General features: G+C 35.8%; 1 pseudogene; it reads left to right on the top strand.

Annotated features, from left to right (window-relative positions):
* The first annotated feature begins 1140 nt into the window (after positions 1–1140).
* On the top strand, positions 1141–1239 carry LOC132272187 (small nucleolar RNA R71; annotated as a pseudogene).
* The last annotated feature ends 19676 nt before the right edge of the window (positions 1240–20915 follow it).

The following is a 20915-nucleotide window of genomic DNA, read 5'->3' as shown; positions in this document are numbered from 1 at the left end:
TCATTTTTCAACAAAACCTTTTCAACATCATTTTTCAAAACTTCTTTTTTAGACACATTTTTCAAAACTTTCTCATTCACAAGATCATGTATATGTAATGAAGGAGGAATGGGATGTGAAACGGGACGGGTGACAACTTGAGGTTGCACCGGTTCACTCTCTTCATTGGACATTCCAACTTGATTGTCCACAATCCTATCACTTCGCAAGGTAGTCACCGCATTAACATGTTCAATGGTGTGGCCTTCCGATGAGGAATGGGTTTTCACAACACATTGTTGCTTAGGCGGGGCATTAATAGGCCTCTTTCCCTTCTCTCTTGCGTTGAGAGTGCTTGCTATTTGCCCTACTTGGGTTTCTAGCTTCGCAATAGATTGAGAGTGAGAATGAAGTAATTGTGTGTTAGCATCTAAAGTTCCCAAAGCATTCAAAACTTTTTCTTCAAAGGCGGGACTTCTAGTATTACCTTGGGAATAAGATTGGTTGGGAAAATGAGAATTAGCAAATTGATTCCCTTGTGATTGATAAGGTCTATAACCTTGGGATTCTTGGTTTTGAAGTGGAGGTGGAATGCACTTCCCTTGAAAACCGCCTTGGGAAGGGTTTGAGCCCTCTCCTTAGTTTTTCCAAGAGAAATTCGGATGATTCCTCTAACTTGGATTATAGTGAGTACCATAAGGATTGTTCCCTTGGTTCACAAAGGCTGCATTGACTTGTTCATTAGGTTCATTTTGCATTTATCCATGAGGACAATGAGAAGTAGAATGAAGAACACTAGAGCAAGTCATACATGTTTCATTTGATGCACGATGAGAATGGTTAGGGAAGGAAGATACTTGGTTCGCCGAGTTTTGGTTAATCAAAAATTGATCAAACCTTTGAGATAAAGACTTCATTTCGACGGCTATTTCATTTGAATGGTCGACTTGATGTAAGCCAACACTCTTCCAACCTTGTGAATTTCTACCATTCTTAGATGATAATGTTGTATGCAAAGAATTTTCACTCATGCTCTCATAAAGATGCCACGTGTCATCCTCATGCCTATCAATGTAAGAGCCACCCATGGAAGCATCAATCATACCCTTATAGTTGTCCAATAAGCTTTTAAAGAAGTATTGAACTAACTACCATTTGGGCAGGTCATGATGTGGACACTTCCTAAGCAACTCATTGAAGCGTTCCTATGCCTCATGAAACGTTTCTCCATCCCCATGTGAAAATTCTCGAATTGAGGTTCTCATGACATTGATCTTTGAAACTGGATAGTACTTCTTCAAGAACTCTTGTTGCATTTCTGCCCAAGAAGTGATTGAAAAAGGCCTAAGATTGTTAAACCAATACTTTGCCTTATCTTTTAAGGTGAATAGAGAAAGTTTGAGTCTTAAAACATCTTCCAGCATGTCCGTATATTTTACGGTGGAACATACTTCAAGAAACTCATCTAAATGCTTGTAAGGATCTTGACTTGGAAATCCATGATAGTTAGGAAGCATTTGAATGGTTTGTGGCTTAATTTCATAATGATGCACTCTAAATGGAGGCAATTGGATGCATGTAGGTGCATTATATTCATTAGGCACATAATGGTCTCTTAAAGCAAGAGGTGGATTAGCTACTTGAGGTGCAACATAAACACCTTGGTTTTGAATTCCTTGATTAATGATGGGAGGTTGTGGAGCATACATTGGCCTTGGCATTCCATATGGAACTTGGCCTTGTTGTTGTGGTGGTTGGTGAATGAATGGCTTAGGCATGCCTAATGGTACTTGTATGCTCTCATTGTGCGCATTGGGATGAAGGACACCTTGTTGGTTTATGTGACCAAGGTCTTCAACATGATCATTATTATGGTCATCAATTGATAGATTTGTTCTATTTGAACTTCCTCTTCCCCTAGGATTTCTAACGATGGATTCAAGATGCAAATCAAGTGGGACAAGAGTTGGTCTCAATGAACGACGTCCATGCATGCACAATGCAAAACACAACAAGCACAAAGAATGACAAACACTATGCCTTCACAACAATGCGATTAGACTTCTTCCACAAACACTTAATTCATACTCCCATGCTTTAACAACAATGATGCAAGAACAATTAAAAATAAGCCTCCACGCGGGCCGACGATTTAACTAAGGGATTGAGTAAAGAAAGTCTCACAAAGGTCCTTTAGCACTTTAACTCCAAATTTAAAGCTTAGCTTAGCAAATTTTTAGAATTTTTAGCTTTTTTCCTTGCTTGCTTAGCTTGAATGCTCTTTTGCTTTCTTCCTTTCCAACAATGCACCTAGTTAAGTAAGAACAACACAATAAGTAACCAAAAAGAAAAATAAAAGTAAAATAAAGATACGATCAAAAGAGTACTAATCCTAATCAATTCCACAAATCCAACGTTGCCAAATCAAATCCTTGGCAACGGCGCCAAAAACTATGGTCGTCGTCCTACCATAAGCTTAAGAGTGTGCATTAAGGCGAGGGCCAAGAGTTTTACATTTATAAAAGCCACTACTACCTTTCACTATAAATATAGCTAGGGCGAGTAGGGATCGTCACAAGGGATTGTGAGGATCGAACAAGGTCGTGGAATCGCTATTAGGGCTAGTAGGTCGAGTGATCAAACAATTGGTTGGTTGGTTGATTAGAGAGCAGCTAAATTCAACTAAGTGATAACAAAAAAATGCAATTAAGAGTAAGTAAGAGAGAGAAAGATCTTAGGGTTTAGAGATCATCACCAAGCAATGCATTTCTATACCGTTGACAAGTGACTAATGAGGGCAAATGGTGTGTTGCAATATTGAAATATGTGTGTGTTTGGTTGATTCAACAAGCAAGGATGACTAGTTAAGCATGTATTATCTAAACATCATGTGAAAGGCACAATATATCTAAGCAATGAAGCATATATTGTCTAAACAACATGTAAAAGGCACAATAGATCAAGACAAGTCATTAATCCTTTCATTAAACTCACAATCCAAATACAAAACAAGGATAGAGACATATGCTTCTTGTATTCAAAAGCTTGGATCATCAAACAACAAGCATAGATTGTCCTCCCATTTAACACTACACTACAAGTGCACTACTAGCATGAAAATAAACTAGGGGAGAGGCACAATCCATCAAGGAATAAGTATGAACCATCAAGAGAATCACAAGAGCATTCCTTTAAGCACTATGTTTTGACAATCCCCAAATCTATAGCATCAATACACATAGTGTAACAACCCGAAAATTTTCATTCCTTTCCTTTTTCCTGAAATTTTACGAATGGATTTTTTTTCGTTTAATTTTCCTTTTTGAACTCTATTTCATGTCGCTTAGTGTCGTCTTGAGTGCTTGGAAATGATTTCTGAGACTCTTTTCCATGGATTGACAACTTCCTTTGAGGACCGAGTCATTTCCACATTTTCACTTTTCGGACACTATGCACTATTTCGTCATTTTCCCTATTCTGTCTTATTCCCGTTTGTCAGTTTTTGGCACAACCTCACTTTTCATGCTCGGAGTTAGTTTTTGACTTCACATATCTTGATCTTGCGTGGTTTCCACGAAATACGTATCTTCATTTTTTCAAGAAGGTACTCTGGTTGCTCCCAGTGTCCATAAAGGCATGGATGCACAATTCTTTGGAATTCTTTTCTTTTCTTCAGGTGTTTTTCATAAATATCTTTTGAAGATATTTTATTTCAGGGGTATCTAAGAAAATATCTTTTGGAAGATATTTTCATTCTGGGCCAGTTTGGCAGTTAACCCTTTTTGTGGGGTAGAGCCTGGATCCTCGTACGGGATTCATTTTCACATTTCGTCGAGTCGTGTACTCTTAGAATTCCGTTCTGGTCATTTTTCTCCAGTTTCAGAGTTTCTGGACCCGGTTAGCGCCGAACTTGTTCGGGCCATATCTCTTTGCTCGGGACTTAGTTTTTGACGCCGTTTCTTCCGTTGTTCATATTTTATCATTTGAAATCTTTTTTGTTCATGGAGTTTTGCCGTTTGAGCTCGTCTGCTCAAAATCCACTTTTCCAGACCCGGTGGGGCCCTTTCGGGGCACTTTTTGAGATTTTCTATAAATAGGAGGCCTTAAGAGAAAAAGTCAGATTTTTCTCTCTCTCTCTCTCTCCTCTCTTCTAGCCGAAATCCATAGCAGCCATGGCTGCAATCATCTCTCTCCTCTTTTGGTCCACTTTTCCTTGATGAAAAGTGTTCGGCCTTAACGTTTATTATTCCCCTCGACGTGTTCTTCTTTATGCCCTTATCAGAACTCATTTCTGACGATTTCTTGAGTTCGGGTTTGTGGTCAAGTTGAGATTTTTATGGGGCTTCTTGCGGATTCTTGTTCACGGTGTTGTCCCCGACAAAACCTCTCGGTATCGTCGAATTCGAAGCACTTTTATTTTGGTGGGCCTTTGAGATTTTCATCTCAAATTGAGGTAGGAGATGTTCTAGGTTTAATTCTTGTTATATAGCATGATATTGATGCTTATACAACTTGATTACGTGCTTAAATATAAAATCTAGAGATTTTATTATTTAATTTTCTTATACGGGATCTGAATTTCCCGGTTGCTCATGACTTAGTTTAAACATGTAGCATGATATTATATTGCCCTTTGATATGCTCATTGTCGTGTATTAAAATTGGAATATTTGAATAAGTATTAAAGCTTTTATTTAATATTTATCCTAAGTGAAAGATTAATTCACATGGCTTTAATTAGCTTGAAATCAATATGTGTTAGCATATTATATTAGGCCCTAGTATACTCCTCAACATAGATTAAATTGAGAGTAATCGGAGTTGTTTTGAAATCTAGTATTTATTAATTAATTTGATTAATTAATTTGCTCCGGGTATACTATTCACCTCATTGGAATTCCGACTTGACGTTCTTGATATGCATGCTATATGGTTTCACATATATTAAATCTAGAATATTTGATTAGGTTTTGAAACATTTCATTTATTTATTTTCTAGTATTAGAGTTTAATACTCGTGGTCTTCTCTTACATGGAATTCACTTGTGTCGTGTTTTTAAATCAAGTCTTGGCATGTTGTATAACATATATTAATTTGAGATAATTTAAATGAACTTCAAAACCTAGAGATTTTAATTAAATGAAGTAATTAAAATCCATTTCATGGTTCATTGGTCTTGATTCAGTTTCTAACCTTGTATTCATGATTTTCTAGACAAGTTCATTCACCTGTATCAAATCGAGAATAATCGGATAAGTTTTGAAACTTAAATTTAATTAATTCCTTTGTATGGAACTTAATTCACATGGTTGTATCTTGCTTAGAATGAACTTGTAACTTGACATTGGACTTGCCTTGTGTAATGATTTGCACACTTCGCATTTAACATCTTTCATGCATAGCGTGTAACGAATCGCACACTAAAGATTTGACATTCATCATATCATATTAATGCGAACTTAGGGCATGACTTGTATATTTCAAAATCTTGGTTGTGCATGAAACGTGGTTAATGTGTTTCTAGTATTTTGATACCATCTTGACTTGCACAACTTGTTGATTTTGGGACTTGGGATATCAATCAAGAATAGGGGAAGGTACCCTTGGGTGATAATCCCTAAAGTGATCCCAAGAATAGGGGAAGGTACCCTGGGTTGATAATCCCTAAAGTGATCCCAAGACTAGGGGAAGGTACCCTTGGGCTGGTAACCCTAAAGTGATCCTAAGAGTACGATTTTAATCCGGGCGATATCCAAGTTTCCACAATGGTTGATTTCACTCTTTAAATTTCAAGTTGCCATTCCTTGAAGATTTAAAACTTGTTGTATTGTGTGAAATACTCCAATCTTGTTAATTGCATAGATATTATGCCTCATTCGTGTTTTCAAGTATACTTCATGTCATGTAAATTGGTATAGTCCAACCACGTAAATTGCATTGATAACGCAATTCTTGTTAACTTATATCCAAGTATACTTATTGTCGTGTTATATGGAATATTCCATCCTTGTTTACCTGCATAGATAGTATGCCTTGTCCTTGATTCCATATGTTACCTCTTGACGTGTTTTATGAAATGCACAAACCTTGTTAATCGCATAGATATTATGCCTTGTTCCTGATTTCATGTATAACTCTTGTCTTGCTAATTAGATTATCCCAATCTTGTTATTTGCATAGATATTGGACCTTGTTCTTGATTCATTGTATAACTCCTATCGTGTAAATTAGAATGTTCTAATTTTGTCATTAGTGTAGATATTATACCTTATTCGTGATTCAAGTATACTTCTTTTCGTGTTTTATGGAGTGTTCCTTCCTTGTCTATTTGCATAGATATTATGCTTCGTTCTTGATTTCAAGTATACTTCATGTCGAGCATTCTATCCTTGTTTACTTGCATAGATTTTATGCCTAGTTCTTGATTCCGAGTATGCTTCTTGTCGTGTTCTTGGGTTGTCCCAAATCTTGACTTGTTTCATATGAGTATATATCATGATTCTTATTGTTAGTACTCTAGGGTAGCTTAGGATGCTCCCTGAGTCTCATTGTGACATAGACGTTAGGTGGCATGAGCCCCTTTAACATGTTTCACCTTAAGGTAGTATAAATTGTAAAATGCTAGGTCGATGCATGCTCATCTCCTACGAGTAGCTTTATGTTGCTCACCCCTACGTTACTGGGGCATATTTCTGGTGCAGGACTCAAGACTTGAAGATTTCATTGCTTGGGTGATTTGTGGCTTCACATGACAAACTTCTATTCTTGATTCTATGTATGTAAAGTGTACATAAGTACACTATTTTCAATGTATTTGACACGTGTGACATGAGGCCAAGGGCCACAAACTTTTAAGTTCAAGTCTATGCATGTAAACTTCAAGTTTTGCCTTAGAAATGTAATTTTCCCAACTTTGGAGGTTTGGCATATCAAATCTTGTAAATGGAATGTAATGAGGCCGTAGGCCATTGTAGCATGTTTAAATATCCATATTACACTTGCGTGCATGTTCACATCATCACACACTTGCATATTTTGTGAATTGAACATGCCATGGGGATTTCCAAGTAGACTTTCAGCCTTGGGTGCATAACAGGTGGTTATTGCACTTCTTCGAGTCATTTTGGTCGACCGAAATGGCACTTCGGTCGACCGAAGCTTAATGGTTTTCATTTGAACTTCAAAACATGCATTTCCAGTAGCCATTTTCACTATTTAGGGCCATTTCGGTCGACTGATGGCTTATTTCGGTCGACCGATGGTTCATTTCGGTCTACCGAAGCAACTACACTTCAAAAAAACTTGTTTTCAGCCTGAATTTTGCCTATTTTGGTCATCCAATGAGTCATTTCGGTTGACCAAAATGGCTAGATCCCGAGAGTAGCTCCAGTCTAGTTTCAGCACTACTGTTCCGACTTTGAATGGCCATAACTTCTTCGTTTCTAACCCAAATGGGGTGATTCTTGAGCCTAAATTCATGATCTTGAAGTCAGCTTTCCAATGACACCAACCATGAATTTAAAATCCAATTATGCTGAGAGTTATTCATGTTTTAGTGAGAGGGTGTTAGTTTTTACTTCAACCGGGAAAGGGCATTTCGTGGGATTTTTGTCCAAAGTTCTTAGAACCTTTTAGAATATTGTGAAATGATTGGATTAGGTTGTGTGGACCTCATTTAACTTGTTTAGAGTCAAATCTTCCTTTTTAATTGCAAATTGACTACTTTGCCCTTAATTAACGAGTTTCGCTCATTTCTCTTCATCTTGTTGTTTCTCTATCGTCCGGACTCCGAATCATGCAATTCTTGAGTCCATCTTGATTAGTTTTTCATTGCCTTCCTAGTGGTGTACTCGGTGACACCTAAATTCATACCTTCAGAAATGACCACCTTGCCCTTGGGGGCTTAATTGTCATTCTTCTGGTCCTTTGCTTCCACACCATGTTTCTTTGAGTTCCATGACCTCATAGAGGGTCATCTTAGGGTCTTAGAGGTGTTTTATGCCTTGGAAGACCATTGTTTTGTTTCTTGCTTTCGCATCGAGTTTGGTCACCTAGATTTGAGTTCGTAGTCTTGTATGGGTATCCAGTTGGTTCTTCATTTTTTGTGTAAGGAGTTCAGTTCATCTCAGGTGAGATTGAGTGTCCACGATTGGGTGTTTGGCAAGTGGCATAGGACGGGGTGTTAGGCACGCCTGGATTTAGATTGTCAGTCTCTTGTAAGTGTGAGGTTCGTTACCCTTCCATTTGTTCTGGTCCTGACAAGGACGTTGTTTATTGTAAGTCTTGTTCTCCATTTATGTAATACTCTTAATTTTAAAAGGATAGTGTCGGTATTTATTTATTTGTTTTTATTGCATTTTTAATTGTTTAATTGATTATTTGACTAATTACTTATGTGTTTAATTGAATTAAGTGTTAATTGATTAATTGGCTATTTGTTTATGTGTTATTTGTATTTTGTCTAGGTGTTATTTGTTTTATTTGTTTAATTAGGTTGTGTGCTTAAATGATATATTTGATTAATTGGAAATTAAATGATTAAATGTTTTGTTTTATTTTATTTTATTTTATTTTATTGTTATGGTTAGTAGTAATGGGTCAACCATTCGGGTCCCATAGACTACTTGGATAGGAGGTTGGATGGGTATGGATAGTTACCTACGGATAGTTGTGTATGTATATATATAGATATATAAAAGGGAAAATAATTTATAAATTATTTTTATGGTAACTTAGATATTAATATTTAATCTGATGTATATATTTTATATATTTATATAATAAGGATATACATAGATTTTATACGTATCATGTTTTAAGTTACCTTATAATATTATGGTAACTTAAGTATTATTAGATAATCTATTAATAAATAATGGGATGTATATAATTTATTTATTTAATAAGGATATACATAAATTATATACGTAACATATTTTACGTTACCTTTGTAATATTTTAATTTTTTTTTATTTTCTTTATTAAGTTGACTTGAAATGGAATTAGGATTAGGGTTAATTTTCTTTAGCCTATATATACTTAAATATAAGTTTGTAGGAGGCTTCAAAATTATATTACGTGATTTTAGTTTAGAGAAAGACTTAGAGAGAGAAAGAAGAAGAGGAAAGAAGAAGGAGAAAACCCTTTAGAGAGAAGATTAAGGAAGAAGAAGTTTAACTTTCGATCCGAAAGTTTAGGTAGGTTCTTCTTCTATCTCTCTCCCTTATATTTGTGTTTCTATAAATGCTTAGGAGATTCCAGGAATTTTAAACACATAAAGCTAAATAATTATGCATGTTTAATTGGATTAGAACATAGGTTATATGAATTTGCTTCATATTGTTCTTGTTGTATGAATTGTTAAATTCATGGATTAAATCTAGTTTCTTTTATGAAGTCTTACATGTTTAAATTATGTAATTTTCAAATATGTGGATTGATGGAACGTAGAAACATGCCTAACAATCTTGAAACAACTAAGGAATGAATTCACAGTAAAAATTCTGGGTTAAATCACCTAAACAGGGTTTGAGTCGTCGATACAGTGCTTGAGCCTTGGGGACCAAGCTCGAGCCATGGATGAAAAGCTCAAGCAAATGGATGTAAAGCTCGAGCTTGAGAAGGAAAACTCGTGCAATTGGGTGAAAAGCTCGAGCCTGAAATAGCATGCTCAAGCCTGAAGCAAGGTGCTCGAGCAGTTAGGACAAAAGCTCGAGCCTTACCTGGAGAAGTTTCATAAACAGCGTAGTATTATTTCTTGTTGATTTTGAAGGGTCCTGAACATTAAATAAGGACTAGGTATGGGTTTAAATAAATTTAAATGGACTCGATCATAATGATGCTTGCTATTTGAATGTTTTAAACAAACGAATGGATTTAATCTTTTAAATTGTTGTATTAATTGGGATTAAATGTGTAGGATGAATTGGATATGGAAAATGCTTATTTGACGGTATAATAAAATATCATCATGTATAAGATTCAGTTTGTGCAGGACGTATGATATAGGAAGCTTGAATAAATAATAAGTTATTCCTATTTTGTGATAACTTGATATCATATTATTATGGTTATATTTGGATTATTTGATGTATTTCCTTAAATGTCGCATCATTTGTTAGATTATGTGGTTTAATGCACCGGTATGAGACGGTGTCATTCTAGGGACGGATTAACTAAAGAAGTTTAGTCCTACCTATTTTATTTAAGGGAATGGATTAACTAAAATGTTAAATCCTACTTATATTCAAGTTAGGTTAGCTGAGCAAGTTGAATGACTTATAAAGGATTACTTGTAAAGGATTAATTTATACTGGATTATATATATATAATAATGGTGCCATGATATGAGCTTGAGTCTTAGGATCAGTGGTTAGGACGCGTATATCGCCAGGGATGTGTAGCTAGATATAATGTAGTTGTGTGCCCTTGTAGGTTTAGGTACTCATGCCCACTATATGTGCGTTTTGCATAATGCCTACTATTCAGGTTGAGGCAACCCTATAGTCTAGTGAGGTTCATTTAGTGTGTATTTATATATATATACGGATTACTAATTATTGTTGGATTGACTAGGATGTGTACGTGTATCGAATCTCTGCTTGGACTGTAGTAGAGTATAATTTGTTTGTGGGCCTGACCCACCATTATTTTTCAGGTGTTCTTCAGGTGTAGAGGATGGTTCATACTGAGCATGGATCAGTCTATTCCATTCTTTCGATTCTATATAGAAGATTCTTTTATGCCTCGTTTTCCAGTTGTGGACAGTTATTATTGTTACTTATTCAGATTGGTTTTTAGGGGTCCACACAGTATGGATTCCCGAGTTGTATTAATGGAGAAGTTATTGTATAAAAATGATTTTATTATTAATGGAATTTTATTAAGAGGTTTTATTATTGGATTATTCTTTTAGTTTTCTTTCAGCAAATTATTTATTCTTATTTATCCTCTCGTATTCTGTGTTCGTTATTGCCGATTTGTTTTTGAAATCCCTGGGTGTTTGGGCGTGGGCCTGGCCAACCCGCATTCAGAAATCCGGGGGTATCACAGTTGGTATCAGAGAACTCCAGGTTCAAGTGTCCTTAGGAGTGTCTTTCGTTATGTGACTTCCACGTTACGTCTCTTAAAACTTAGAAGCCGTATTAGGATTCATTGTACTCTATTTACGGTTCGTTAGGAGGAGCTGATGTCAATTATATTCTGTAGTTACAGAATGGTTGACACTAGGAAGAGGATGGGCTCCAAAGCGAAAGCGATAAAGACCTAAAGAAGTAAAGGAGTACATTATCAATTTCGTTGTTAGAAGGTAGAATTAGGGATCGAAGGTTTAGTTCCGAGTTGGCGTTACTTTAAAAGTATAAGTTAAGGAAGGATTTAGGTGTACGTGATGGGTCACCGCATATCGGGACCAACACAACTTCAATTTTTTCTCATAAAGGAGACAAGTGAGGATTAGGAGCTCGAAGAGGATCCTGATGGAGGAAATTTAAACGTATCCAAGAGAGAGGGTACTAAATCTTGAAGATGGATGATCGCACGAGGATGATCTTATTTTCTAGTAGTATAGCAAATGATATTGTAGAATTGGGGTTGATCAATCTACAAATAGTTAAGCTTTCTTATCATCTCTAAAAGAGGTATATAAGAAGTATTCTTCAGGAGTTTGGGGATTTGATGGAGTTCTTATCAGAACGAAACATATGATTTTGTATCACGTTCAGGAGAGTATGTGGATTATGTTATGACATTCTAATTCGCTTTATAAAGCCAAGTTAGATAGTTTACATTCCGCGTATAGGGAGGATGAGGGTTAAGCCCTTAGTATTTGCTTAGGTAAACAAATGTTGCTTTTAAACTATGTTTAAAGGATATGTTTCGAGGTTGGACGAGTACTTATGAAACTATAAAAGAAATTTTGTGAAACAATTTTTTCAAGTTGATTTCAGAGGAGACTTTCTTTTCTAGAAAGAATGATGTCCTAAGTAGGAGCATATTTTGCGCTATTGTGTTTGTCATACGTGTTTTAATTTTTGTTGATTTTTATGGTTAATTGTATGTAGTTTAGTTGGGGACACAAGTATGTGATCAGCCAACTATTGTTTTTAATAACAGGGAGGCATAGCGCTATTCATGCTAGATTTGTGAGCATGTGGTCATAGGATTTGGTAGATACACTTAAATCTAGCCAATCTATTGGACCTGGACATGTGTTATTATGGTATGTTATTTGGGATGGGATAGTTAAACCATCAATATGAGTCAAATAATCTAGAACGATTAGTTTGATATACTTTAGGCTAGGTATGTATTCGTATCTTTTTGCAACGCCATGATAATGGTGGTTGTTAATGTTGTGGTATTCATGGGGTTTTGGTAAATAAAGATCAGTGTAACGCCACGATGGTTTATCAGAAGTGCTGGATTTGCTGAACAACTTTTTGGAAATTCCAGAAGTTGTTACTAAGTCGGAAGGAGGATTTAGTACTAGTTTAGGTACTGATTGGAATGACACCGAGTGAGGATAGTAGGCTGAATAAATCTTCATTAGTCTATTCTTAATCGAGATTTTATTCGCGGGGGTGTGTCATTAGGAGGAGTTGCCGGTGTTGTACATGGAGGAGGAAACCAAGTCTCTTCATTTCCATAAATAATATAGAATTTTTTTTAAGGTCATAATTCTCAATAATTAGTTGTTTCTAGGAAATTGATGACTTATTTGGAGGATGGAAAGTTTTCATATTCATTTGATATTAAATAAGAAGTCTGGTTGACACTTACTTTCGTTAAAGAAATAGGGTGTGTCAAAGGCAAGATAACGAGACCGCTCACCTATATAATAAAGAAGAGGTGCATGGTGTGTATGGAAAGGTCGTAGTTTGTTGAGTTAAATTCATAGTTGGCTATTGATAAATGAAATTACCGATTGATTTTCATTATTGGTAAGTCTATCACAGACCAGTGATGCATGGACTTAGTGCACAAGTTCGCTTTTGAAGATGCTCCAATTTAAATAATGGGTACAGACGAAAGCTGGGGGTACCGGACTAACGGTACTGTCTGTAGACAATTTGGATGGAGGGTGCAAGGACTGAGATTCACAACTTTTAGTTCTCTAATTCATCTTGGTGGAAACATGATGCTTCACGGTATGAAGCACATGTTTGGAGGATAGGCAGGAGGAGGAGTATAGTGATTATTCTCCAAGTCTAATATTTATTAGATAAGTCGAGATGGACTATCAGAGATCACCGGACCCTTTATAGCCATTTCCTATACTAAAGTGGAAATAAGAGAGCATTTTACAGATTTAGTTGAGGGATTTCTGATTTTTGTAATGACCTGGTCATTTTCATTCCTTTCCCTTTTTCAGATTTTCACGGATATTTTTTTTTTTTTTCCATTGATCTTTTCCTTTCTGAGTTCAGTTTTTCGTCGCTTAGTGTTATCTCGAGTGCTCTGGGGTGATTTTCAAGACTCTTTTCTTTAGATTGACAACTTCCTTTGAGGGCCGAGTCTTTTCCACATTTTTCAATTTTCGACACTATTCACTTTTCGTCCTTTTCCCTATTTCGTCTTTTTCCCTATTTTGTCTTTTCCCCGTTTGTCACTTGGTTTGCAAAATCACACTTCTTGCGTTCGGAGTTGGTTTTTGACTTCATGTATCTTCATTCTAAGTGGTTTCCACGAAATACGTATCTTTACTTTTGTAAGAAAGTACTCTGCTTGCTCCCGGTGTCCATAGGGGCATGGATGCATAGTTTTTCAGAATTTTTTTATTTTTTCGGGGTGTTTTTTGTAAATATCTTTTGAAGATATTTTATTTTAGGGGTTTTTAAGAAAATATTTTTGGAAGATATTTTCATTCTGGGCCATTAGTGCAGTTTTCACTTTTTGGAGGGGCTATTGTGCAATTAATAAAAGTTATTGCTAAATGCCTTGTTTTAAGCCTGGATCCTCATACGGGATTCATTTTCACTTTTCATCGAGTCGTGTACTCATAGAAATTCCTCCTGGTCGTTGTTTTTCAGTTTCTGGGTTTCTGACCCCGGTTGCTACCGAACTTGTTTGGGGCATAACTTTCTGCTCGGGGCTCAGTTTTTGATATCGTTTCTTCCATTGTTCATATTTTCTCATTTTGAATCTTTTTTGTTCATAGAGTTTTGCCATTTGAGTGCGTCTGCTCGAATTTCACTTTTTTCGGACCCGGCGGGGCTTGTTCGGGGCACTTTTTGAGATTCCTATAAAAGGGGGATGAGATATTTCATTTTTCATCTTCCCCACTCTCCTTGCACGACCAGTAGCTCCCATGGCAGCCCAAGGGCGGCTGCCACCTTCTCTTTCCTCTTTTGAGCTTCATTCCTTTGTCAAAACATAGTAGGGCCTTTGTATTTATTGCTCTTCTTGGCGATACGTATTTTTCACCCTTATTAGAACCCATTTCTGACCAAATTTTGAGTTTGGGTTTGAAGTCAAGTTGTGATTTTGATGGAGCTTCTTGGGGGTTCATGTAGATCGTGTTGTCCCCGACAAAACCCTTCGGTATCGTCGGATTTGGAGCACTTTTTTTTCTGTGGGCTTTTGAGATTTTCATCTCAAATTGAGGTAGGGGATGTTTTAGGATTTTATATGTATTGTTTGGAGTGTTTTCCATGATTATACAACTTGTATGCATGCTTTGGTTTAAAATCTAGAATTTAATTTAATTAATTTCTATGGGTAAGATTTAATTCTCATGATGTTATATGACTTAGAATTAAATTGTGGTATACTAGAAAATTAAGTTTTGATATGTTTGTTAGCATATATTAAATTGGAATTATTTGAATAAGAATTGCACTTTTTATTTAATAATTATCTTTTGTGAAAGTTTAATTATCATGGACGTACCTTACATGAAATTAACTTGTAGCATGCTTTTAAATTAAGTCTTGGCATGTTGTTTAACATACTTTAATTTGAGAGCATTTGGTTAAGTATGAAAATCTAGAAATGTTAATTAAAATGATTAATTAAAATCTATTTAAAGGTTCCGTTGGCTTAATTAAGTTTTTAACTTAATATTTGTGATGACTAGGACTTGTACACTAGCATATGTTAAATTGGAACCATTCGGTGTTGTTTTAGAATCTAGGAATTTAATTATCTTGTTTTAATTAAATTCTATCATATTGTTTTAATGACCTAATTAAGTTTTTCATGTGGTATATGTAATGACCATACTATGTTGTATAACATGTGTTAATTAGGGATCATTAAATCGAGACTTGAAACTTACAGAAATTAATTAGGTTATGTAATTAATTTTCGTCTCTATTGCATTGAAGATTTAATCATGTATATAACATTGGTAGTATGTTTGAAGCATGATTTTAGACTTGTAATAGATTTATAAGTTATGCTTTCAATATTGAATTATATTGTTATAGCGTGTAACGAATCGCACACTGAAGATTCAACATGTTATTATAGCGCGTAACGAATCGCGCTCTGAAGATTCGACATTTGTCATCCTATAGTAGTTGTGGATTTAAAGCATGTATTGTGTGGTTTCAACCTACTTATGCATGAAGGTAGTCTTGTGTACCATTTTATACATATATAAGTTGTTAACTTATTTATTTTGGAGTCACTTGGGACATGGTTACTATGACATGGCTAGAGTTTGACTCTAGTGTGGGAGGTATGAGTTCTCCCCGTCGAGATAGTGTGCACTAGGAGTGGTATTACCAGCAGGTTAGTCCCCGTAATAGCCGTTGAGGTCTCGGCAGAATTCCAAGCTTAAATGTCCAAGTGTTCCACTAATTGATTTCGCACTTTTAGATTTCTAGTTGATAACCTAGAGAATCTATGTCTTGATGTATGGTATTAGATATTCTAATTATACTAAATTGCTATATATAGTTGATTTTGCACTTTTAGATTTCAAGTTGATGACTTAGAGAATCTATATCTTATTGCTTGGTATAACATGCTTCTATATTGGTTAAATTGCATAGATATTGTGATTGTGTTTTGTTGTTCAAATGTAGCTTAGGAGTGATCCTATAGAGTCATTTGGAACATAGACGTTAGGTGGCATGACCCACTTTGGTTGTTTTCACACTTTAGATTTCAAGTTGGTAACTTTGAGAATCTATATCATGTTGCTTTGTATAGTATGCTCCTATGTGGTTTGAATTGCATGGATGATGTGATTGGTGCTAGAAATGATCTAGGGTAGCTTAGGATGCTCCCTGAGTCTCATCTTGACATAAACGTTAGGTGGCATGAACCCCTTTAGCATGTTTCACCTTAAGGTGATAAAATTGTAAAACGTTAGGTCGATATATGCTCATTTCCTACGAGTAGCTTTATGTTACTCACCCCAAAGTTACTGGGGCATATTTCAGGTACATGATACAAGATTGGAGATTCGTACTTGCTTTGGTGATTTGCAGAATTGAAGTTTCTTTTAAAGCATTCTTGTTTACATGCAAGTGTTAGCATGTTTAAGTTTTGCCTATGAAATGTAATTTTTCTAACTTGAAGGTTTGACATGTCAAATGTTGTAAATGAATTATAATAAGGCCATAGGTGTGATACCCCTTGGATCCGAGACGTGGGTTGATCAGGCCTAGGCCCAAACTCGAGGGATATCGAACAATTAAAGTATTTTAAATCGACCACGGAATACAAAGTGAAACACGAAATAAAATAATAAGCTAAAAGAAACTAAAAGAAAATCCTTGTATCATAATTAATCAAATCCGATAATCCAAAACTCCATAAGTTTACAACTCGGGAATCCATCCATTGGACCCCTTATTAAAATTCTCAAACCAAAACTGAAATAAAAGAAATAACATCCAAAGCTAACATGGAGAAGATTCCTACATAATCGGAGGAATGAATATCTGTATCTGCTCTGCACGTCCAAGCTCTAACCTTGGAACTGACGAACACCTGAAAAATAAAGAAGTGGGTCAACCCCACATGCAAGTCCTGATCTACTACAATCCAAGTAGTAATCCGATACGCAGATACATCCTAGGAAGACTCAACAATATCTAGAGTAGTCCATATATGTATATAGTACACACTATAGGACGCTCGCTAGTCCAGTAGGTCTGTCTCAGCCTAAATAGAAGGCAACATGCAAATACGCACCCGAAGGTGGGCATGAGTACCTAGACCTACCAGGGAATAACTCCTACGTCTAGTTATCCATCTTAGGCGATATGCGCGCCCTAACCATGGTTATGAGACTCAAGTTCATACCACAGCACCATATAATATATATATAAAGTCCGTACTCCTCCTAATACAAAATACCATCCATCTGTGTAGTGGTCTGATATATGTATAACAAATCCATCCTGAAACCATAGTAGGTCATTCAATTCTCAATTGATATGACACAAGTAGGTGATGGACTTAACCTATATGATTAATCCATACCTTAATCCAAGTTAGGTAGAACTTAGTGTTTGAACTAGTCCATACCTAGTATGTCACTGTCCCATACCGGTACATACAATCCTCCAGTTAACGCAGTTGATAATATAGTAATTAAATAGTCATCGACTATACTTCAGAATATGCACAAAATAAATTTAGTGCGTATACATCTAACAGACATTCAATATAGAGCCAAAAATCCAATTCCAGTAATGTAAACTGCTATATTAAATTTAAGCATTTACATCCTCCAACATAGTCCATGAATTGATACATTTAATAACAATTTAAGTACCAATTATATCCAACCTAAGTATACTTGGGTTTAGTTAAATCACCATACTTAAAACACTGTAAAACAGGATTTATATATCATTAAATCATATATTAAAACTTTGCAAAGTTCCGAAACATAACTAGCAAAACGGTGTGCAACATATAGATTTATCCTGAGCTTCACACTATCTAATCCCTATTCCATTTATGAACTATTATTTCTCTTTGTTATTACAGGTCCACAACAATCCTATAAAACATTTAAAATAAATTAAACGAGGAGCTAACACTCTGTATAGTCCAAACAGTGCACAAAAAACCCAAATTGGGCGTTTAAAACCAAAACCCCAACTGAGCAGCCTAAGTTGCTAACTTAGGGGAATGAATTGCTAACTTAGAGGGCTGAATTGCTAACTTAGCGGCCTCAGTTGCTAACTTAGGCGCCTCAGTTGCGAACTTAGGCGCCTTAGTTAGTGCTGAGGTCTTCTTCTTCGTCCGTTCAGCCTCTGTAAACCCTAAAACTTCATTGTTAAGGCCCCTAAGCTTCAACCTAAGTCCCATATGTCCATACTAAATTATTTTAAGTGTTTTAGCAGGCAAAGTTTCAAATCAAACCACAGTTCACGCATAAAGATCACAGAAATAACGAAATCATGAAGAAGCATATAAACTCATGAAACCCTCTGTTTAATCCAATTAAGCATGCACGACTATTTCGTTTTATCATTAGTTAAACCCCTGAAGTCTAGCTAGGCATGCACAGAACACAGATTAAAGGAAAAGAGAAGAACAGAGACTTGCCTCTGATTTCCAATTGGAAATCTAAAACTATCATCTCTAGCCACTCCGGCAACGTCAATTGTTGTTATCAACCTCTGCCGTTCCTAGTTAAATCCAGAACTCCTCCTTGAATCCCTTCCTTAATCTCTCAAGGTTCTCTTAGTATTTTGTCTCACAAAACACACTCGGCTGCTTTCTGTATTCTCTGCCCTCACAACTCTCTGTATGACTCTGTTCTTACAAAAAATCTATGTTTTGTTTTGTGTTGTTTTAAACCCTAAGCCACCGTAACATACATATTTATAGACCTAACATTAAACCCTAATCCATATACAACTCGGCCCATTGAACAACCTAGGTTTAAAACAGTGTCGGCTATAAGAACTTACGTAAGTTTATAAGTACCAAAAATATAATAACAATGAATTAAATAAATACATAAATAAAACCATTAACAAATAATTAATAATTAACAATTAATCAAATAATTAAAACTAATAAATAATTAACAATTAAGCAAATAATTAACAATTAAACAAAATACATGCCATTTAATCAACACAATAAACAAGTAAATTAAAAATAATAATAATTAAAGCAAAAATTAAACACCAGAAATATTCTTTTAAAATTAGGGGTATTACAATAGGCCATTTCAGCATGTTTAAAATGTTATTTTACATTTGCGTGTATATCCACATCATCACACACTTGCATACAATTCATTTTGATCATGCAATAGGGGATGCATTTGATACTTAGGAATTTCTTTTCCGTTTTGGTGCTTAACAGGTTCATTCTTTGCATTTCTACCTGTTTCAGTCGATCGGTGGTTTGTTTCGGTGGACCGATGGCCATTGAATTTCAATTGAACAGTAAAAGTCCAATTCCAGTAGCCATTTTTCACTTCGAGCCACAAACCGGTCGACCGGTTTGTCATTTCGGTCGACCGAAATGAAGGCTCATTTCTCTTCTCTTCCTGGTCTATTTCGGTAGACCGAAGCTCCATTTCGGTCGACCGAAGCTCCATTTTGGTTGACCGAAATGGAGCTATTTTGTGGGTTTTGCTTGGTCAGTTGTTTCGGCTGGTTGGCTTTAATTGTTTGTTCTAACATAACCTTGTCGATCTTGTTTAAGCCATTTAATGGTGTACGTAGTCTAGTTTGAACTAGATCACATTCCTTTGGTCGTCATGGGTGCCATAGGGTATCATTTGACCTTTTTATTCTAGTTCCGCTTCTGGTTATTTCTTTAAGTTTCATGACTTCATGGAAAGTCATTTGGGTGTCTTAGGGATGATTGATATCTCTACAGGTCTTGTTTTTGGTTTCGCTTCCGCATTTCGGATCCTTTATCGGGTCAACTTTCGTTCATCACTGACGCACCGGGTTAAAAAACTTGGGCTGTCATAATTTTACACATGGGTCAGGATTCTGGATGGGATATTGGTTGACTGATTAAATTAGATTAGCTTAATTCTTGTCTATTTTGAACTGGTAAGACTTTAGTGCATATGAATAGAATGAATCATGAGACGGTTTAGATGGATTACAGTGGTGATTCACACTATGCATCAAGTTCCGTCTGTTGGAAGCGAAAGTGGAAATGGATGCTCTTAACTACCGATAAGATATTTAAATCTTTCGTTTAGTTGATGAGTTATCAGTTGAATTTATAGCAGGTGTAATCATAACATTTGTTATTACTAAGATAATTGAGAAGGTCAACTTTAAATATCGAAGCAGACCCTGGAGATGGTGTTACCTTACTCAGATGGAGTTTAAGGTACTAGAAGAGGATTTAGTAGTTTGTGTAAATAGTGATATGACGGTCGGGCAACTGAGATGAAAAGTTTATAATTTTTCTCGGTGCGCTCAGATGGTTAGAAGGTATATCACGACATCAAATGTCGGTTTTGGTGAACATGTACGGATAGGGACGTGTATATAATTGCCCTAAGTATAACATTTACTAGAAAGGTGGGAAGTTAATCATCGGATATCATAGGAATCTTTGGCCACTTCCTATAACGAATATGGAAGTAGGACTAAACAGGAGTGGACGGTCGGTGGGAATTATCAACATTGATTTGAAATTTCAATTTTCCATATGGAATAAGAGTGGTGCATTGAGAAAGTTCACTTAAGAACGTTAATTTGAGTGATGCTCATTTTAGAGCTTTATAGTAGTTCTATAGTTCAGTGATAGTGGTGTTATAACATGTGGATGTCCATTTTAGTGGATACAAAGTGCTATTTCGAAGGAGCTTTATAAAGATTTTGGAGCAACAACTTTGCTTCATATCTATAGACGGAGGAATTGATTAAGGGATTAAGTTGGACCATAAAGGATATGTTTGAGGCGTATATCCTAGGTTTTCATGGACAATTGGAAGCATTTACTTCGCTTTTCAGTTTTTGTCTACAGTATTGTTGGCACA

The sequence above is a fragment of the Cornus florida genome, unplaced genomic scaffold, assembly GCF_030987335.1.
Source record: "Cornus florida cultivar Cherokee Brave unplaced genomic scaffold, ASM3098733v1 CherokeeBrave_3.0.0_Hap2_Chr08, whole genome shotgun sequence".
NCBI lineage: Eukaryota > Viridiplantae > Streptophyta > Magnoliopsida > Cornales > Cornaceae > Cornus > Cornus florida.
This window is presented reverse-complemented; position numbering and strand designations above follow the sequence as displayed.